General features: G+C 40.6%; 1 long non-coding RNA gene across 2 annotated transcripts in view; it reads left to right on the top strand.

The window, feature by feature from the left end:
• Nucleotides 1-300: 300 nt before the first annotated feature.
• Nucleotides 301-19679, top strand: part of LOC102552355 (uncharacterized) — a 60798-nt gene continuing 41419 nt past the window's right edge. For both annotated transcript variants that reach the window (XR_593810.4, XR_005488036.2), the window contains exon 1: nucleotides 301-462. This is a non-coding gene — a long non-coding RNA (uncharacterized LOC102552355). The remainder of the gene's footprint in view (nucleotides 463-19679) is intronic.

Raw genomic sequence — 19679 nt, 5'->3', positions numbered from 1 at the left:
CGTTCCACTGTCTATACCACATAAATACATAATAAGAATCAGAAAAATAATAGAGTCTGAGTTACCAAAGGACAAAGATTCAGGAGAGCTACATGATCTCGCAGACACTCTCCTGGCCACCATCAGAACTTGTTTTAGTAAGCAGGCAAGCCAAGATTTAAACCATACCAGCCCTTAAAACAAAATTCAGCCAGTACACTCCAGTCATGGGTCAATATTCTAAAATCTTGGCAGGGCTAACATTATTTACTCTGCATGGGAGTCTATGATGTAAGCTCCGTCAGAGGTAAACAACCAAAGAGCATGATACACAAACATGAGAAAATTGCCTGGAATCTTAGGATAACTGAACAAAGTCCCGAGTAATTTGACACCAGAGTTTATGTTCCTACATACCGGAAGACATTTTCTCCACCCTGTTAGCTTCCGTCTCTCATCTCAACAGTCTCCTGTGGAAGACAGGTACGTGTCTACTTCACTGACTTCTTTAGAAAGTTAGAAGCAACAGCTATCTAGTTCCTAGTAAAATGTATGGTGCACAGATATGCTCCAAAATTGCTAATGTTACCAGCATGTGTGACCCCCAGGATGTGCCAGTGCAGGATCTCTTATGGACACACACGAAGGGGACAATGTGTTAGCTTCATAAAATTAGCTATCCCCTAATATAACATGCAAAGATTTCCCTGTCTCCCTGCATACATGTGAGTGTGCAGTTGTCATCTGGAACTCTTAAAAATGTTCATGTTCTTCCAATGCATCACTATTAGATCATCTTGAAAAATAATTACATGCTTTCGGAATTACTGCCAATCATAATTGCCAAAATAATCCGATTGAGAAGCAAATAGGAGGTTAGTAAAACAGGAGTCTAGGTATGTCTGTGAGGATGTTTTCAGAGACTGGATCATGAGTACTCTGGTTGAATGGATGCTTTAATCCACATATAGACTTTGGATCTAAATAGCCTGTTTCCTAATTAAGTTCACACTGGCCAACAGCGGGATCGCATAAGCCACTTTGTGCCTGGCTACATTGGACAGTCTTTTGGGATACTTTGAATCCTGGTGTCACTTGCCTTGTCTGAGTCCAGAGCTGATGCCAGGACAGTTCGCAGGAGATGGGAGGTGGGTCATAGAGGATGCTGCCGCCTCACAGAACAAGGACACAGCAAGATGGGGCTACACCTGGTACTCGAAGCGTCACACCATCGGAAGACAGCATAGGCATCTGATGTCAATTTGCACGAGGTTTGCAAGAAGTGCGGACTAGCCCAGTGCTGTTTTAAGTGAGGAGGTGGGGGTTAGGACTCAAACGGTCTTGGTGAGGAGATCTCCTAGTCGCCCAGCTGAACAGTAAACAATGATATATAAACAGCGTGAAGCTGCGTGAAGCTGTGTTCGCGGCCACCTCTGCACCTGCGTTCTCACCTTGCCTCGTCTATTTCTGCTTCTCTGCCACCTCTTCTGTCACTCCTTCAGAAAAGCAGCTGAGTTTAATACATTTGGTGAAAATAATGAGATGTCCTGACCAAAGGAAGCTAAGACATCTCCTTGAATGAAGGCTCAGTGGCCCTCAGAAGGTTGTAAGGAAGCTTTTATTCTTTTTCTTTCTCTGTCTTTTATTTCTTTCTGACTGTCTTTTATTTTTACTTTTTTTACTAGCTAATTATTTTATTTATATACACCCCAAATGTTGCCCTTCCAGCCCCCAGCAGAGTTCTTATCCTCATGCCTCCTCCCCTTCTCCTCTGAGAGGATAGAGCCCTCTGGCATTCCCTGACCCTGAGTTCATACGCTTAGGCTCATCCTCTCCCACTGAGGCCAGACAAGGTAGTTCTCTGCTACACGTGTGCCGGGGTGCCTCAGACCAGCCCATGCATGCCTTTGGTTGGTGGCTCAGTTTCTGGGAGCTCCAAGGTGTCCCAGTTAGTGGGCACTGTTGGTCTTCTTATGGGGTTGCCATCCCCTTCAGCTCCTTCAATCCTTCCCCTAACTCTTCCATAGGGGTCCCTGACCTCTATCCAATGCTTGGCTATGATATTTGTATCTCTTTCAGTCAGCTGCTGATAAAGCCTCTCAGAGGACAGCCATGCTAGGCTCCTCTCTGCAAGAACAACATAGCATCAGCAATTGTTCCAGGGATTGGTGCTCAGCCATGGGATGGATCTTGCAAGGAAGCTCTAGAGAAATGTGCCCCTAAACTGTACTGCCATTGCACAGTTCACTCGAGCCTTTCCACTCCCATACTTAAATGGAAAATTCTGAGTGAATACATTTACGTAACTCTGTCTGCCGTGATCTCCTGGGTTATTGAAATCATCTGTAAACTCTCCAGGGAAGGACCCAGTGTTATGATTGTATTCTTAGATGGCATATAGGTTTTAATGTTTTGGGCCTCTGCTCTTACTACCTTTCTTTCTTAAGAATGTTTTTATTCATTTTATGCATGTGAGCACACTGTAGCTGTCTTCAGACACACCAAAAGAGGGCATCAGATCCCATTACAGATGGTTGTGAGCCACCATGTGGTTGCTGGGAATTGAACTCAGGACCTCTGGAAGAGCAGTCAGTGCTCTTAACCACTGAGCCATCTCTCCAGTCCCATATCTTATTATCTAATCAAGAATCTCATATATGTTCTTTACATATGATTTTCCAATTTGTTTTTTTTAATCTTATCGCAATAGATCTATCAACCTCAGTGGTAGAATTCAGAAAGACATTTGCATTCAAGTGTGTCAGGTTCACTGGCCATCTCTACCCCCAAACCATCACTTTCTCTTTCTTTCCACTCCACCAGTCCTCTTCTTCAAGATATTCCACCCTACTTTAATGTCATAGGTACACAAGTAATTTCATTTTTACATTACATATAACATATAATATAGGCTCTACATATAAAAGAAAACCTCTGATATTTGTCTTTCTGAGCCTGGCTACTTGTTTAATATGATCTCCAGTTCTAGCCATCTTCCTGTAGATAGCACAATTCCATTCTTCTTTATGGCTGCATGAAACTCTATTATGCATAATATATATGCACACATATATATGTATATGTTCTGATACACACACACACACACACAATACACAAATGTATTGAAAGGAGCAATCAGAGCTCCTTTCAAAAACTCCTTGCCTGTGCCTCTATCTCAAAATATATTTTATATATACATTTGTGTATTGGTAGACACCTAGGCTAATTCCATAACTGAGTACTGTGAGAAATGCTACTAGAAATATTGTATGTAGGCATCTCTATAGTATACTGACTTAGATTCCTTTAGCTACAGACCTAGGTATGGTATATATGCATCTCACCGTAGTGTATATTTTTTTTGTTTTTGTTTGTTTGTTTGTTTTTGTCTGGTTTTTTTTGTTTGTTTGTTTTGTTTTGTTTTTTGAGGAACTTTTGTGGTCGTTTCCGTAGAGCTGTAGGAGAGCACATCCCCACCACAGTGAACAGGGTTCCTCTCTGCTGATAGCTTTGCCAGCATTTGCTCTCACCGCGTTTTCCTGGTTGGCAGACCTTATGACTGTGATTTGATGGACTGCTAATGCAGTTTGAGCTCACATTTCCTTGATGGCTAAGGACAGTGAATATTTTTTTTATTTTTATTGGCCATCTGTACTTCATATTGTGGGGAATTGCTGTTCGTCTCATTAGCTCATTTACTGTTTGGATGGTTGGTGGGGGTGTTGTTTGTTTAATTCTTTGTATATTCTAGATGTTACTCTTGTAGAAGATCTGTACCTAACAAATACATTTCTCACCCCCCATCCCAGGCAGTCTTCACCTGGCTGACTATTTCCTTTCCTCTGTAGAAGCTTTCATTCACTTTCTGAAATTTTATTTGTCAGCCTTCTCATTGTTTCCTGAGCAATCAGAGCTCCTTTCAAAAAGTCCTTGCCTGTGCCTCTATCTCAAAATGTTTCCCTGTGGTTTTTTTCCCAATGCTTTCAGTTTCATGTCTAACATTAAAGTATTTTGCCCATTTTTAATAGTCTTTGTTGGAAAGAGAGCTGGGGGGCCAAGTTTGAGTCTCTGACATGTGGGGCTGGAAAGATGGCTCAGCCTTTAAAGGCTAGGCTCACAACCAAATACGTAAGAGTCTCTGACATGTGACTCTCCATTTTCCCCAGCATCACTGACTGAGGTTTTCACTCCTCTGTTATATATTTTAGGCCCCTTTGCCACCTGTAGCTGTAAGGGTTCCTTTTTGGGGTCTGTTTTTCTAGGTCACTCATCCATAGGCCAGTACCCTGCTATTTTGGTAGTATTCAGTATATTTGTAAGTATAATTTAGACTTCAGCCTTGTGATACTGCCACCATTTTTACCTGTCTCCCCAGGATTTCATTGTCTAATTAGAGTCTTTTGTGCTCCTATGTGAATTTTTGGACGTTTTGTGTGAAACATTTCAATGAAGTGGGGTGTTTGCATGGTAGTTTGGTATCGGTCAGGTAGCTGAAAATTTCACAAATTTAATTCAGTCTCTTCATGAATAAGGAGAGTTTTTCTATCTTCTAGTGTTTTCCTCGGTTTTTTTTTCCTTGTGTATTTTCAGTTGTTCACGGTAGATTTCTTTTAATTCTTAGGTTAGGTTTATTCGTGTGTATTTCCTTCCTGGTGGAAGTGAGATTGTTCTCAGTTGACTTGTTATTAGTATGTAGAAAAGCTGCTGGTTCTATATCAGCTGTGTATCTTGCTGTTTTACTGAGAGGATCCATCAGGTCTGGGGATTTCTGCTTCTTGTGGATCTCTCGGCTACAAGGTCATATCACCTGTAAATCTTTTACTGATGAGTCTTACACCTCTAGCTAAGGCGTCAAGCGCCATATTCAATACGTAGAATGTTTTCAGAAGAAATGCTCTGAGTTCTCTCCATTCGCTGTGGTAGCTATAACTTTGCCATGTGTAGCCCTCAGTAAACTGTGGCATGTTCTTTCTACCCTTAGTTTCATCAGAGGTTTTATGACAAAGGGATTTTGGTCTTTACCAAAGGCCATTTCTGCATCTATTGAGATAATTATACTATGTTACATTTATTGATTTCTATGTGTTGGATAACAATCCAAACTTTAATAGTGGTGTTGAGTATTAGGGAATTGCCAGGGGAGTCAGCTAGAAAACAAGTTTGATTTTAGTATAAAACTTCACAGAAGGCTGAGGAGAGATGTTAAGTAAAAATTCCAAGCATTTCAAAGGAACGCCTACCTACTCTCTCACAGTTGTGCTGTGACCTGGCACTCAAGATGCCTAGAAAGAGTCATGGTACCTATGTCTCTAAGGGGTTAGTCCTACTGATTATCATTCCCAAAGTCTCTGCATCAAGGCTATCTTGTGACCTATTTCTCTAAAATCTCTACAGTGACAAGTTTTCTTCTCTTGAAATCCTAACTCCAAGGATCTTGCCATATCTTTCATTGTATTCTTCTGTGTTATTTATATCAGTACTGTTTTGGTCATGTTACCTTCTGCTCTTGGTCATCACAGGTGACTAAAGATATCTTCTGTCTCATTGAACCTGCCACTTGATACTTCTAATCCCTAACCCTTAGCCTGGATATTGAGAGCAACGATTTATCAAATTGAAGTCCTGCTAACTATACATCCATTACACTGCCGAGTTCAAATGTCACCTCCACCAATTACCAGAATCCTTGCATGAAGACTAAATGAGCATCTTGAAAGACCTATCTCAAGAGAAAACTGAACAAGAAATGAAGGCTTTGGGAGTAAAAAGACTGAGAATATCAAAGTTTAATGCAATGCTAACCTCTTGAATGTCCCTACAAACCAGGCACAACATGGTCTTGTGTGAGACCTCTGTGAACATAGTGAGTCTTTCACAGTGCTAAAATGAAGAAGGCTTAATAAAGAGGTCTAGATATTGGCATAGTTATCAGGATGCATCCCTGGCTATATATATATATATATATATATATATATATATATATATATATATTTGTATTTGTGTGTGTGTGTATGTATGGACCATGGTGAGTGGGAAGACAGATTGGGAAAGATCCAATTATTATCATAAAAATTATCCATGGATGAAAACCATCAGAGTAAAATGTGGTAAGACAAGATCCAGGCCCAAGCAAAAGGCATTAAAAATTATTCTCCAAACCCAGGCTTTGAACAAGAGCCTCAAAAATAAGCTTGTCCCCTCTTCACTCAACAGCCTACAAATCTCACAAAAGCTCCCCTCATCACATCCTCACGTAACTTCTATCCCCTGGTAAATCATGAATAAGATGTAGAAGCAGCTACTGTAGAGTGCAGAAAAAACTTATGCACACTGACAAACTCTCCTTTCAAGGCAACACGGTCCAGACAATAAAGATTGCTTCGCTATAACTACCTTCCCTTATCTGCCTCACTTGTTTTCTTCTTCCTCTTTCCTTCACTTTGCACCATGATTTCCCAAATTCCATTTTCATACCCTATAGCTTTATCAAAAAGCAAACTGCTAGGTACACAACCTCATACTATTTTTGGTGACTTGCAAACTCTAGCAAAACTTTTAACATAATGAAGATACATAAATGCTACAATGAGATCGTGCTCTGAATATCATGAAAGAAGTAATCGGTGTAAAGTTAAGAAATGATTTGAAGAAGCTTAGCAGAACGCCCATAATTCCAGAACGTGGGAGGATGAGACAGGGTGATTCCCATGAGTATGAGGCAAGGTTGGGTTGCGCGCTGAGTTACTGGCTAGTTAGAAAGTGAGACCCAGTTTGACCTCATGTTGACTTCTGTGCAGTCGGTATGGGCAGAATAGCTCACAGTGCATTTAACATAGTATAAATGCTGGCACCATAGCAGATATATGCACAGTGTGACTTCTGATCACGACTCCAGAATGTGTGGGAACCATGAAGTTCTAAGCACCTTGGACAGTTCCTTTGCATGCCTTTCTACCCCAGGACTCTGCCCTTTGGGATACATCTCTGGAACTCCTGCCACACAGGTCTTAAGTTTCGTGTATCAGAAAATACCTCAGTTGTCACCTAGCAAAACAACTTTCTGGGTAGGTCAAAGTCTGACATCCGGGGTGAGCAACCATCCCAGACCACTTTCTACTTCAGGATAAAAATACTCAGGTCTCCTAGAGCTAGTTACGAAGATTGATGAAACTACTCTTAATAATTATTTTTAAGAGTTTGCTCCTCAGGACATAAAACAAAGTAAGAGACTTTACACACATGCATTTGCCAAGGCTATTTTCCTGTATCTCTCTTTTCACAAACATAAGCAAGAACTGTAAATGGGACACATTCCCAGTGTTCAGGTTGGGTTATAGTTATTTGTCTCTTCTTTTGTTGTTTTTCTCACACCAGGATGACAATTGTTGGTATGCAAAGATGTCAGAGAACCAATGGCTCCAACAGCAACCCCGTGTTCCAGGGGAACAAAGGAGACCACAGTTACAGTCCCCTAAAACATTAGCCTGGCAGACTCTTAGGCTAAGTCAGAGAAAATTCTGCCAACAAGCTTGTGCTTAACTTTAGGTCTTTGTGAAGAAATGGCAAATAACTCAGCTGCGATATCTTTAAAGTTTCTGTCCTTTGAACTAAAATTATTTTCGTTGACAAACATTTTTATAAAGTCAAACTCTTCGGCTAGCAGGTTCTTACTTAAACATTTTAAGGTGGTTCACAAAACACAACAGTTTAACAATTGTAAGTTGTCCCAACTCTATTCCAGTCTGGCAGGAAATATAAATACATTCCACTACAAGCGGATGGACAAGGCCCAGGGTTTGATCCTCAGGACAGAAAACAAAATAAAAATAAATACAGGATGAAAGTTTCTTCAAAAGAATCCTACCACGTGGATGACTCCAAGGAGTCCAGTGTATCTTCCAGACACAACAGAACTATGCACATATTAACTCACAGACACTGTGACGGTACTCACAAAATCTATACATAAGTTCAAGCTAGGAAAATCTCCCAAATGGAGGAGGGAAAGTGGGCACAAGGCCCATCCCTAACTGAAAAGCTATTTGCAATAGGTATCTGCGCAGAGGGGGACACTAGGTTTTTCTTCAATGGCACTGTACTGGGTTTGTCAGCTCTACTCTAGGGCAAGCATCATGCTCAGAGTAGTTGAGCAACACAAAAAGGACTCACTCTCTCTCTCTCTCTCTCTCTCTCTCTCTCTCTCTCTCTCTCTCTCATTATTACTTTTGTTTCGAGAAAGAGAACAAACATGAAATTGAGTGGATAGGGAATTGAGAGGATTTGGGAGAGAAAATAATATGTTGAAAATATATTTGATGAATGTTAAAATAAATTAATTTTAAATGTAATTAATAAAATAATCTCACCAAAGGTTGGCACGTTTCAAGCTTCCCGGAGTTTGGGAATAAACAGTTTCTGTTTTAGCTCCTGGTCTCCAGTGAGCGGTTGTTCTTGGTTTCTATTCCACACCAGTTCTTCTCTGCTTCAGTGGATTTTTATGACCTTTCTCCTTACAGATTCTCTTTTGTGGTGATTGTAAGTTTCTAAATTTCTAAAAGCTTAAATGTGTTAAACCATTAATCATGTAAAACTAATAGAAAATTTCCAATTGATCCTACCTAATTCCACTGAAAAGAACTTACTTAAGTAAATTTCAGAGGGCATTTAGATCAACTTATGTGAAACTGAAACATTTGCAACATTCAGTTGATGGCACAGAGCACAGATAGCCCTCCATATTTATTGCTCTTCTTATATGTAGAATCAAGTTCATTGTTTCAGCTAAACCTATTTTTAAAATTATAAATTTTGTAAGATTCTTATCAATTGGTATAGTGTGTTTGTTCAAATGAAAAAATAAATAATGAATTTGTCACCTGAGTTCCATATACATTTCTAATCTACTCATGTCTATTTATTGGGAGTTGCTTATACCATGATATATAACTGCTCATTTATATAATTATTTCAAAACATTTAATTTCGTCTCATGTGTAGAACACTTTTAACTACTTACATTATTCAAAATAAAATGAAAAAACTTCATTTCGTTTTCCACGAATGGGCTTTCAAAGCTGTACTTGATTCTGTGAATGGAGGGAAAAACTAAACATTTTTAGTGCTATTTTCATGGAATTTCCATTTAAAACATCTGAATAAGCCTCTTTCAACCAGAGTCCTCTAAAGAGAATTTAGTTCTAACACTCAAAGCCATCCATTGTATGCATTTGCGACAGATAAACTGTCTCCTCTACATCAAGAAAGGTGTTAACTGGTTGCTGTCTGTGCTAGGATTGAGAATTCTCTCTCTCTCTCTCTCTCTCTCTCTCTCTCTCTCTCTCTCTCTCTCTCTCTGTGTGTGTGTGTGTGTGTGTGTGTGTGTCTGTCTGTCTGTCTGTCTGTCAGTCTGTCTGTCTGTCTGTCAAGCCTTAGTGTACCAATACAAAATTAGCATGTTTTTGCGGTGAATGAATATTTTTTTCTCTAAAAGGACAGAACAAAAGCAGGCATTGTTTCAGTTCTTATTTTAAGTCCAGAAGAAAACTTGAAATGAAAAAAAATCACCCCAAAGAACAATCATTCTTAATGTCCTCAGAAAGTCATGCACCTCACAGATCCTGACTCATTGCCCTCAGGAACAAGCTCCTTCAAGTAACTGTTATTTTTCCCCGCGCTTGCTGCTGCTTCTTCGGCAGACTTGTGGGGGTTTCTATGTGACCACATGGGAGCACTGCAGTCTCCAGGGCATGTGGTCACTGTGAACAAACATTTCACTTAGGACACACACATCACCAACTTGCTACTTAGATTTTTATTCAAGGCACTTGGACTCACTTTGAACTTATTTCTTCCAAGAGGAATTATTGCCACTCTTGAAACAATAAATAATGTCTGTGGACCTAGACTCCATAGCTAGTAACAAAATCATCAGAACATAGCATTTATAACCTCCCACTTCTTTCTCCAGCCAGGAAGATTTATCTGTTTCCCACACATCTAACAGAGCACTTTTGACACTGGTACTGCTGATTTAAGACCTGGCAGCTTGATGCATCTCTCTGGACGTGGCATGGACAAATCATGACTGATTGGTGACTCAAGTGCTTTGAAGGGCAGCAAGTCCAATGTCTTTCTAGTTCCACCTAAGACTCCAAAGGATTAATTCTTATGCTTCATATACATGAACATGCTTCTGGTCAGTGAGCATCTACCAATCTTCTCTGGGGAAGGAGTCGTTTCTTAATGAGTTTCATTTGGAAAGAGTGACTTGGGGTTGGGGATTTAGCTCAGTGGTAGAGTGCTTGCCTAGCAAGTGCAAGGCCCTGGGTTCAGTCCCCAGCTCCGAAAAGAAAAAAGAAAAAAAAAGAGTGACTTATCTATACATCGAGATGAAACCTCTGTTGACTACAGTTAAGACTCACATTAGAGGAGATCCCATCAATGTCTTGTCTAGCAAACTCAATCTGACAGATAAGACTAATGGTTTAATGCAACTGTTACTATTAGAGAATGAAAATTCTGGAGCAAATACAGAGGAAGATGTACTCTATGTAATAGACAAAGTAACACTGCAATAGAACACTGCAGCATGCAAACGAGACACAATGAATAACCCACTCTAAAGCAAACATTTTGCCATACTCTTGTGTAGGACAACCCCAGACACACACACAAACTGAGGCTCACGGAACATTGTAGATAGAGGCAGAAAGACTGTAAGAGCTGGAGGATAGGGAAGAACATGAAAGGCGGTCTTCTGGGATTCATATAACTACTATAGTCACTATGGTGGTTATGGTGCAAGACCTGCACAAGATCGAGCCAGTCAAAGCTCCAATGTGAATGGAAGGGCTTATGGTGTTCCACCAATAAAGTGGGAGTATTTATTGGAGCTGATTGCTACTGAGGAGGAAGAATTATTATTCTATAAGGTTGGGGCCACTGGTAGGTTGCATATGCCTCCATGGATAGTCCCTTACTCATGCCCACATGGACAGTACTAATTGAGTTTGGTGGGGAATTGTATCTTTAAAAGAAGAAGATAACATGAAGTTTGAAGAGAGATGTGTTGTGGGGATCTTGAGGTAGTTGAGGAAGGGAGTTGATAGATATGATCATATTTCAGTATATACATGTATAAAATTCACAGAGAGGGAAGATTTTATGTGTTTAGGTTTTTACATTACGATGTTCCATAAAGACGATGGGTTTATTTACACTATCAGAAAATCTGCATCAGTAATCCTTATGTTCTGCTCCCGTCCACGATTCAGAAGTCATCACGTTGAAGCTGGGAAGTAATATGAATTTTTGGAAGAACAATAAACGTAAAACAGTAGGACTATCTACACATTTCAGAAGAAGGCTCAGGGCAGGGAGGACGGAGAGTGGTGGAAATGACAGGAAGCGCTCTGCTTTAAGTCTGTGCCTAGAATCTTAGAAAATGGATTTTTTTCCTGGAAATATTCTCAAGATGCGGATGCATGCAGAAACTGAAAGAGGAATCCAGAGGTTCATAGAGGATACCAGTAATTTGTTTGGCACTTCACAAAGTGAGAAACAGAATTGAAAACTGAATGGGACTGATTAGAGGAGAGAAGAAAGAAAAGCAAGAACAGATTCTCTGAGGAGAGCGGGCCTTGCCCTGAGGTGTACCAGTCACGCACTTAAAACTTTTTAACATCCAAACCCTGTTTAACACATGCTAACGCTCCAGCTGGATATGATTTTCAACCCTTCTCTTAATTTTTCTCAGGTGCCGAACTTGGTAGGACTCAGCTACATGAAGCACAGATTATGGTGGAGGCTGTCCCACTCCATGCTTTATGGCAACAGCGAGCTAGATAAGAAATGATCTTATTTTAATTTGGGATGGCAGGCCACATGGAGGGTTGCTGATCTTGGAGCTAAGATTCCTGACAGTCCTTTTACAAGCTGACTGTGGCAACAGAGGGATCCCTGCCCTTAGATGAAAGGGAAGCTTGGGGCAATTAAACTTGGAGGTGAAATATCTGTTTTATTTTCCTTAAACTAGAACAAGGCCAAAATCAGCAGACAGTTTCTATTTCAATACCTGTTTCCCTAGATAGCTCTCATGGAAGGAAAAAGAAGGCAGAGTCCTGGGAGTCTTTGATTAATGTGGAAGGCACTAAAACACCTATAGATGCAGGATGGGGAAGGACTGGACTCAGGAAGGGAGAGTCTGCCTGGGAACTGTGGAAAAGGAATTGTGTTTAAAAGATTTATTTTTGCTTCTTGCTGAGGTCTATGTGACTGAAACTCAGTCTTGATTCTTTTAAAAAATCCTCCTGCTGTTTTTCTGCTTGTTCAGAGCTGGGTGTTTGAGAGATATTTAGACTCTGCAAACAAAAATAAACAGAAGGGTAAAGTTTCATGTCTGGATTTTCTTTTTAAAGAAATATTTTTGGAAGTTATATATCCGAGTGACTTCAAAGCACATGGTAATCCCTCTGTTGGTATTTCATTGGGTTTTGCAATTCTGACTTAATCTAAATGAACTCCAGTTTGCTGTGTTTATGTATCTAGTTCGGTATGCTGGCAGTGAAGCATCCTCATCTGAATGAGCAGAGGAAATGCATTTCCACGGATGTCTTTCAGGATTGAGGGAAGACGGGAGGGGCTCCTCTTGCCCTGGATGTTAGTGGTTTGCTTCTTGCTAACCAGACACAACAGTGGCAGTTAATCTGTTAGTGGACAAGTTTGCTTTGATTAGAACTGAGTAACCATAAGGAGGCCTAGCCCTGCTAAAAATGAGGAGGCTGAAAGGTCAAGGGGGTGGGATTCACTAAAAGTCATACAGACAGGTGGTAACAGCACACTGCTTAGCCTAAGGAAGGTAGGTTTAGGAGTAATTACTCCCTACCTTTCCCCTTAAAGGTCCTCTCTGTAAAGCTTCTCTTTCGTTCCTATGAAGGTCAGAACATTGAACGACATCCTTTTGTCAGCAGAATCCAGGTAGCATGCAAAAGACCACTGCCCCATTAATTCTACAACGGTCTTTTATCAACCATTTCAAACTCCAAAATGCTCTGAAGCTCAAAGACCTTTTTAATGGATAACCGAACTTCTTGACGCAGACCAATGCAAGTTTACTTAGGAGGCTTCGGTCTTCATCGCTGTTCGTTATGCGTATTAATCAAATATTGATACGTTTATCTAAAGCATATGTCTCTGGGTCCCACCAGGGCATAATATGATGCCATAAAACATACACAGTATTTTCAGATTCGCAATATTCCAAGTTACAAAAGACATCTGCCAATTTTGGATTTTGAATAAGAAAATTATGGACACATATATTAAATCAGGTGCTTTCAGAACCTTGGAAAAATTCAAAACATGGTTTGTAGTATGAAAGTACCATATCCAACTATAATTTGAGTCCTTCAGCAAGGTGGAAAGTCCACTTTGAACGGCAGTGTCTTCTATTCGTGCAGATCATGTGTTCTATGCCCTAAGAACAGCAACAGCAACAACAACAAAAACAGAGTGTTTTCTGAGGAATCTTCAGGGTCATTCTTTCCAAGAGCTGAAAAGGCCCCTGTCCTAGATCCAGAAGGAATTACTGTGCTGCCCCCACCCACGAAAACTCAAGAACAAATGGAACCCAGCAAAGACACAAAGCTAAGAATCATCCTAGTGTAAAACATCCACAGAAATCTACAAAAGGATGGGTAGCTGAGATGGGCCCGAAAATGATTGCCAAATTCTCGTATACTCTTCCCTGTTCTGGGATGGCTACCATGTTCACTGGCCTAGGAAATGTTTTGGAAAATCCTCCACAAACAGCACCAAAGGTAACAGTTTTGCTCATTTGACCATAACAACTGTTCTTTCCAGAAGCCCCTTATAACATCTTCATATTCCTTTCCATTTCCACCTAACAAGGACATTGTTTGCTAACAGGGACCAGGGCTGGCCACTCTGGGTTCTTTGTATTCTCAAGTTGGATGACAGAGAAGAAAGATCATTGAGGAAACTGGATCATGGAAGAAAGATGGCAGACAATTGAGGAAGAATGGTGTTTGGGGGCTGGAAGGAGGCAGTTTTAGGGGTTATGAGGAGGCAGTATTTGAGGCTTTCTGATGCAGTCACTTAGGAGTCTCTTCAAATGCTTAATCTGGTATCCTAAGCCATTATAGCTTGTGCTCTCTCATTGTTGTATAACTGTCACCAGTATACAGACGCAGAATATGTATCCTCCTAAGCTGACCCTCTGGTCCCTTTACACAACTCCTCCTTCTGCCCCCTTTTTGGCCTGGGAAACTACTGTTCCATTTTCCTTCTCTAGGAATCTGACTACTCCAATGGAATCGTACGGTGCTTGCTCACTAGGGACTGTCAGAGTTCACTTGACATACTGCCCTCAAAATGCATCCACAGTCTACCATGGGTCAATTTCCTTCTTTCTTAAGTTGAGTGATATTTGATTGTGTGTGAACCACATCTTACTTATTCACTCATAGTTTGATGATGGACTTCTGGGTTGCCTCCTCCACCTTTCAGCTACCCTGCGTATTGCTGTGGTTAATATGGGTGTAAATACTAGCCCTACTTTTCATTCTTCAGACCTCATACTTCAGAGCAGAGAGCTGCATGACCTAACCATTTTGTCTTTTGTTTTTTGAGTAACCACCATTTAGCCCCAGTTGTACTTTGCTACCAATAGACCGTAAGGGTTTCTACTTCTCTAAATTCACACTAACACTTGTTGCGAGTCTTTGTGTGTGTGTGTGTGTGTGTGTGTGTGTGTGTGTGTGTGTGTGTGTGGTGCATTTGTTAAAATTCTACAGAGAAATATCCATGAAAGTCTTTGCCTTGTTTTGTATTCAAACTGTCTGATTTTTGATGTTCTTGCGTTGTAAGATATAACAAATTAAGACAATTTTTTTTTCTTCCTAACTGCTCAAATGTTCCAAGTTTTCTAAGACCTAACACCCATTGAAGATCCTTATTTGCCTCTGGACCATCTGTAAAACCACTGTGCAAGCTTAAAATTAACTAGTTAATTAATTAACTAATTGATGTTTATCATCTAGCTAGGTGCATTTATTGACACACTTGGGCCTCCCCTAACTGGATTTTCAACCATTTTTTTTTTCAACAAATACTTATTTGGCACTGACTATGTATCTTAGTGATCTTGAGTATTAAGAGGTACATCATAATGAGCAAAGCTTTCTTTGGAATTGAGATGTGTGGAGAGATAGAAAAGGAGGGAGAAGTTGTTATTTTAGAATCACAGGGTTCTGTGAGGAAAGAATATCAGGAAGTGTTAATAGGAAGCAAAAAGACCTGAGGCAAGAGACTGCTTTGCCTCTTTGATAAGCAGAAAAGACTAGTGTGGCTGGGATCCTGCTATGGGCATTACCTGAGTAGGTGGAAACAGAGAGATAGGTATAATTTTTGTTGTTGTTGTTGTTGTTGTCGTCGTCGTTGTTGCTGTTCCAAAGAAAGAATATTAACTGTAGACAACAGAAGCATAGTCAGATTTATGTTTCTACTCAGTAGATAGGATTCCTAGTCTGGCAAAAAGTATTTAGTAGTACGCTTTCAACTACCAAATAAACATGTGACTTTTCCTGACTTTTCAAGCAGACTCTAAATTCCTTGAAATCTAAATCTACTTACCAGTCCCAAATTTCTACCACTGAGTACTGAAATGGATTTAAATACATTGAATAGATAATTAGGCTTTGCAATTTCGTGGTATGTGTAAGGTGTCATTATTTGAAAGGTGAGAAGTCTGACTAACAAGTGAGGATGTATTTATTCCACACTAACCCAGGTCTTGGTTGACACTGAGAACCGTGTCCTGAACACAGTGTTCTTGTGGATCCTGGTTTCACCACATCACTCAACAAGGTCTTGATGGGTTCTTTCCCGGTGCCAGGTGCTGGGTGAAACTCAGCCCCCACTGTGCTGTGAGTAAAACCAACAATGATTCCTCTGCTATACAACCTCATAGCTTCTGCTCTTTACCGTGTTACAATGTAACACTTTCTCTAACACCAAGTAGCTATAGTCTAGTCAGCATAAAGAGGAAGAATGTAAAGTATCTTCTCAAATGGAAGCAGATATAGCAAGCAAAATCAATGTGCTTCCTAGGAGCATATGCTCTCCTGTTTCCTGAGTCTGCCCTCTACACGTGCATGGTGCTCAGAAAGATACAATCCCAGAGAATGAGACACACCCAGAGGTCAAGGGCCTGGTGGACATCTCCAGTACAATGCTCACTATCCTTTTAATCTCTCACCCTTGAAACCTTCCTGCTAGCTTCAGGGAATTTTGCATTCCCAACCTTGAGCGCTCTTTCTTTCCTTTGGGATCCCGCCCATCTAGCAGTTCATTCTGACTACTCTGACAGAAAAACCACAGGCTGTGCTTAAACCACTAACATTCATTTTCTCATGGTTCTGAAGAATAGACCATGAACAATATGCCAGTAATGCAGTTGAAGTAGGAGCTGCCTTCACCATTGGGTAAAAGGCTAGTTTCTTTCTCATTAGTCCTCCATGACTGGAGGAAGGGAGAAAGCTATCTTGGTGTCTTTTCTCGTAAGGATGCTACTCTGGTTTGATGAATCTCTACCTTCAGGATATCAATTAGTCATAATGACTTCCTTAGGGGCCTTATCTTCAATAGTTAGTCCACCAGACTTAGGGCTTCAATATCATTACATCACATCACAACATGCCACGTCATGCCACATCACATGATCTCACATCACATCACACCACTTCACACTTTCTTGGCAAAACTGGAATTAGTCTGAAACCCCTCTAGTGAGTAAGTCTTTTTCCAGGCTCAACGATAGAGTTGTTTTCATAGCCTATGAATCTATTATGTATGAGATCTGCTTGCCAACTAAAATCAGCAGTCTGAAAGAGGGAATCAGATCTTAGATTTTTTCATTAGAAGCGACTATGACCTGGTAGTGTGATGGACAGATGAACGCAAAACTCAGGGTCATCCAAGGAATGAAGGAATAAACTGTCACTGTCTCTCCAGCCTTCCTCCAGGGTGATACTCTATACGATAGCCTATATCCCTATGGAGTCTATAGGAAAGAACGAGAACACCTTCCTGTGAAGAAATACTCTCTAACACTATGACAGTGCAAAGCCCTCCATCCAGTACTCGTGACTGCTTTTCTGTCCTTCTGAAGAAAACATCAAAGCGAGGCAAGCCAACTGAGCACACAGGAGTCAGCTTCTCACACCCCCCTGGTGCCTCAGACAGCAAACGCCAGACTGAATCTCCCTTCTGAGCCATGCGGGTAATGTGGCCATTTATAGATAGAAGCAGGAGATTACGACTGTTGAAAGGGGAGGGTTTTACGCTCTTCGTTTGATCCCTGCCTGGCACTCTCCAGAACTGCCATGTGCCCCACACCTGATAAATACTCGTTTAGAAATGGCAAAGAAAAGAATTGAAACTCATAAATTTACCCCCCCCCAGCCTTTTTATGGATCCAAAGGATAATTAAAACCATGCTCTTGCTTTGCAAATGAAGCCTCCTCTTTCTGGCAGTCCCATTTCCAATGAACTTGAGGGCAGTGTCAGTGCAAAGGGCGGCTTGGGTTGATGTTATCCAGACTGTGAAGGAGCAGCCTCAGGCCTCAAGGATCTTGGGGTGTATGTGCACCACCCAGGGCTGCTGTCATGAACTGGGACCTCTACAGAGTTCTGCCACGTGCTTTGAACTTGGTTAATGCACCGTGCTAATGAGGCACTGGACAAGATTTAGTTCTTTCCAGAGGAAAACCCCACAACTTTTATTATGTGTCTATAATTTGTTGCCCCAAACTTAAGCAACCGCTTTTCAGTTATTCACAGAGTGATCCTGAAAAGTATATGAGTGCCGGAAATAAAGGTCCCAAATATTTTATAGCCCTTTAAATGAACAGCCATAAAGGCTGTACACTATCAGGGAGAATGCGTGAAACATAACTGTATGTGGAAAATTCATGCTGCAAAACGTGGCCACATCAGGACGACAGAAGGTAAATATGAATCATGTTTGCAGTGTCTTTCTAACTAGCAAGTGGTTTGTGTGCACGTGGTTGAGATAAGGAATAATGAAAACGCATTGAGATGAATATCCCCACCCCCTGCCCATCAAACCTCAGTCCCTGCCCTTCCCCAAAGCAAACACACTCTTTGGGGGTATTTATCAAGACATACTATGCTTTGTACTATAGCACATAATTTGTTCCTTTTATGCATTACATTTTAAAATTCTCTGTATGATGGATTAAGACTTAGGCCATATAACCTCATCCTAAACCCAGCGTCGTGGTACTAGAAACTAGGTCCTTTATTCTTAACATTTTAATAATTATGTGCTATGATTATTATTATATTTCATAGATATTGATTTTTTTCCATCAACTAAAGACAGTGCTTTTGATTCCTCAGTTGTCTATCCTGCAAGGTCAGCATAGCACCATACAGGTTTCCCTCCCCCTACCTTCTACATCCCAGCGCGGTACATAGACACTTCCACACTGTCAAAATTGATGGCAGTTACAGCTCATCCAATAATGAGCTTCTATATTTAACCTGAGTCTAGAAATTGAAAGACAACCAAGGATATCTATTATTGTACACAATGGAATTCGCCAGAATTTTCATATTATAACACTTTATATATTACCAAAATTCTTGGAAGTCATACTTTACTTTGTTTATAATGATGTGAATGATAATTTAAATAACACTACACTACTTTGATACTGTTTCAGAGTGGAAAAAGAGAAAATTTTCAGGTAACAAAAACCCTCCCCTATGTAAAACATTTAATCACTTTTTTTCCTAATTAGATCAAAACTACATATATAATCAGGGACCAGTCATATCTGGCTGCTATATACTGGTCTATGAAATTAAAAAGAAAGACTAACTTTCACAACCACTGTTCCTAAGAATATCATATGTTAGATTCACTTTCAATGCACAAATGGCTCCTGCTACTTTAATTCATATATCCATGGTAGACGGAGTGGGACCATCTGAGGTATTTGAAACTGGAGTTAGGGAACTTGCTGTGCTCTCTCACAGCTCATGTTTCTTTGAACCAACACACCATCCTTCCTCATCAACTAATATTACCCTGCCTTGGTCTCTGCTCTCCATAGTTGGACTTTACCTCCATTTACAGCTATCTACACGTATGCATATATATGTCCTAGACTAGGATCTGGATATAAGGAGAGACAAGCGGCATTTTTCTTATATAACATTGATTTTCTCCATTTCATTCTTCTTTTTTTTTTTTTTAGTTCTTTTTTTTTTTTCGGAGCTGGGGACCGAACCCAGGGCCTTTCGCTTTCTAGGCAAGCGCTCTACCACTGAGCCAAATCCCCAACCCCATTTCATTCTTCTTATTATAATATAAAATTTGTGCCTTAACTTGCCTTCTTTGAATTCTTATCTAGGTTTCTCCCAGACAGCCTCTCTGTCCAGCTCCGTGAGGGCTGTCCCCCCAGCAACTGTGTAGTGTCCCTTTGGGCCTCTCTCCTTTCCAGGATTGGTACCCACATGCCTCACCTGCTTTGCTACAGTGCATCTTCCCCTGTCTCTGTCACAAAGCTCTACACTTGCTGTAGCATTCAACCCATCTGCTGGTCAAGTCATAATGGTAAAGCTGTCTTTTCTGTTACTGCTAACTGGTTGAA

Source organism: Rattus norvegicus, chromosome 8, assembly GCF_036323735.1.
Source record: "Rattus norvegicus strain BN/NHsdMcwi chromosome 8, GRCr8, whole genome shotgun sequence".
NCBI classification, from domain to species: Eukaryota; Metazoa; Chordata; class Mammalia; order Rodentia; family Muridae; genus Rattus; species Rattus norvegicus.
Note: the sequence above shows the minus strand (reverse complement) of the source record. Positions and strands in the feature narration are given on the sequence as shown.